Here is a 3,305-nt window from a genome sequence, read left to right on the forward strand (position 1 = left end):
TTTACTTCTATATCAGGTATTTTCTTTTACCCATTGTGTCACTGTATGTTCTATAACTACAGTCATGTCAAGTAATACATTTCTCCATAGATTCTCTCCTCCTTTTACTGTCATCTCTTCCCAACAGATTTCCTTGCAATTAAAATCGCCCCTAAGTACCAGGTTACCTCCACTGTATCTCTGACCCAATTTGTTTTTTCTTTGATTACTTGAATAACTGCATTTTCCTGCATCTGTTGTTGTGCTATTTCTTTAAAAGCTATCTCTTTGTTTTCTCTATTTTCGTTCCATTTCTTAATCTTCTGCAAATTTTCATCACCTAAGTTTTCTACAATTCTTTCAGGCATTGTTTGTATTTTGCTATTTACCTCTTTTAAAAAAAATCATCTTTTTATTTTCACATTTAACCTCAATTAGTTATTGTCTTAATTCACTTAACTCGTTATTTCGGAATTCTTCTTCTTTAGTTTACATGCCTCTCTATTGACTCCAGAACAGTCTTTCCTTAAAATCATAATCTCTTTCCTTAATTGCATGAATTCTCCCACGAGTTTCTATTAAAATTCATCTTCATTTCCATGTCTATGATTCGACTCAAATTTCTTTTTTCGTAAATACCAAAACCAGAAAATAGGCCATCGCCGTACAATCTATCAATACCTCTTGCGGTCTCAAAGCTTCTATTTACATTTAGTTTCGGTATAGCGCCTCCAGAGGGCTCTGCGTTTATGTTGACCTTCGAATCAAACTAGTCGCCGTTTTCTCCAGATCCACCTTGATTCCCTTGCATTTTCTCACAATAGATACGTTCAACACTGCTCAGAGATAATTTTGAGCAACCACAAATGCTCCCCCTCCCTTTCAATATAACCCAGGCATCTTGCTTTCCTGTATATGTGTGTATTTACCTATTTACCTAGTTGTATCTTACGGGAAGGGGAGCTACGCTCGTGGCGTCCCGCCTTTGTATCTCGCAGTGTCTAGTTTGCTCTTAAATTCGTGTATGGTTTTTGTAGACACTATTGTTTCGTCCAGTTTGTTCCAAGTGTCCACCACTCTGTGTGGAAAACTTTTTTTCTTCAGATCTCTTCTATAAATATCCTTTTTTAGTTTCTTTTCGTGTCCTCTTGTGTTTCTCTTGTCCCAATCTAGTAAGTTTTCTCTATCAAGTATTTCCGTGCCTTTCATGATTCTACAGATGGTCAGTAGGTCGCCTCTCTCTCTTCTTTGCTCCAAAATCGGCAACTTTAATTCAGGCAGTCTCTCTTCATATAACAAGTTTGAAAGTGTTGGGGCCATTTTCGTGGTTACTCTCTGGATTCTTTAATTTTTCTTTATATTCATTTTGGTATTGGGTGACCATAATGTCGCAGCAGACTCCAGTCTAGGCCTTATTAATGTGACTAATATTTTTTTTAACCATTTCTTCATCCAAATATGTAAACGCCCCTTTCATTGATCTTAGTAAGTTATAGGATTCTCCGACAATTTTGTTTATTTGTTTATCAGAGGACAAGTCGTTTGAGATAATTACTCTCAGGTCTTTTTCAGATCCCACTTGCTTTACCTCTTTAGTTCCAATTTTATATTGTCCTGATATTCTTTTTTTTTCCAAATTCCATTATGCTACATTTCTTAATGTTGAAGTCCACTTCCGACTTCTAACTCCATTTCCAAACCTTGTTCAGGTCTCTGTAGTGATTTGCATTCCGTTTCGGTTTTCACTTTCCTCAACAATTTAGCATCGTCTACAAAGAAGCTCATGTAACATTTCACATCATCATCCATGTCATTCTCATAAATAATTAACATTATTGGAGCCAATACAGATCCTTGCATGACTCCATTAATCACCTTCTAATCTGAATACTTTTCTCTAAGTACTACTCTCATTTTTCTACCGTGTAGGAAATCTTCCACCCAGTTTAGTAGGTTGCCTTGTATCCCTCCCATGTTTTCAAATTTTTAAGAAAATTCTTTTTATCTGGGACTTTGTCAATTTTTTTTTCTTCTTTTTGAGTTTAGGAAAGTACAATCAGCCCATCCATCCCTTTCTTGTATTATTTCTATTGGTCTTGAGTAGAAACAGATTAAGTTTGTGACACATGATCTTCCTTGTCTAAATCCAAATTGTCTTGGTTTTATCATATTGTAATTAGTTCGTTCTTCCTTGTTGCCTCCTTTATACTCGTATATAGGTGCAATGTTGGCCTTTTTCAGTCCTTTGGTATTTTTCCTTCTTTGAGTGAACATCTTTTGTATATTAGTTCTTTGCATTTTTTTATTATCCAGCTTGCAATTCCGTCTAGGCCGTGCGATTTCCTAACGTCAAGGTTCATTAATTGTTCCATTATTTCTTTTTTTGTGTTATCATTATTTCCCTCATGGGGGTAGATCGTACTTCACTTCCTTCGTCCCAATGCTGTACTTTTTCTTTAGTGAAACCCGAATTGAAGTGGTTGTTCATGACTTCGGCCTTTTGTAGATATTCTGTGTATTTTATATTTCCTTGGCGTAGTTTCACCATTTCCTGTTTATCTTTTTAAGTTTACCATTCACATATTTATAGAATAGTTTGGGTTGATCCTTGCATTTTTCTATGATATCTTTTTCAGTTTCTTTGCTCCTCTTTACGGACTTTTACATATTCATTTCTATAGCTTATATATATTTGCCATTTTCCAGGTTTTATATCTTTTCTCCATTTTTTCTAAGCTTTGTCTCTTTTGTCTTTGCCTCACTGCATCTTCTTTTGAACCAAAATTAACGTACACCCTCTCTTGTTTTTGTCTTGGCATGTACCTATTCACTACTTCATTATAGATTTCCATCAAGATTGCCCATTTCTCTTCCACTTTTGTCTCTTCAATGTAAAATTTTTCCCAATTTGCAATTTGAAAGATTTTTTTTTAGTTTTCCAAAGCCCGTTTTGCTGTACATCAATCTTCCTTTTCTGTACTTTTCATTTCTCTCCATATGTATTTCTTCCTTTAGTTGAGCCTCTATTAGTATGTGGTCACTCTTTCCAAATGGTATTTTGTATTCAATTTTATCTACAATTTCAGTTTCTGTTGTAAATACTAAATCCAGTCTCGACGGTTCTTCATTACTTCTGTGTCTGGTATTTTCATTTACTCATTGTGCCATTGTATGTTCCGTGGTCATATCCAGTAATACATTTCCCCATATGTCCTCTCCGCCCTTCAATGTCATCTCCTTCCAACAGATTTCTTTTCAGTTAAAATCATTCATAAGTAACAGGTTACCTCCGTCCTTTAGTATCTCGTTGAATGAATGCCTTCAAT

This window comes from Oratosquilla oratoria, chromosome 5, assembly GCF_046742065.1.
Source record: "Oratosquilla oratoria isolate Oo_2021 chromosome 5, ASM4674206v1, whole genome shotgun sequence".
In the NCBI taxonomy this organism is placed as follows: domain Eukaryota; kingdom Metazoa; phylum Arthropoda; class Malacostraca; order Stomatopoda; family Squillidae; genus Oratosquilla; species Oratosquilla oratoria.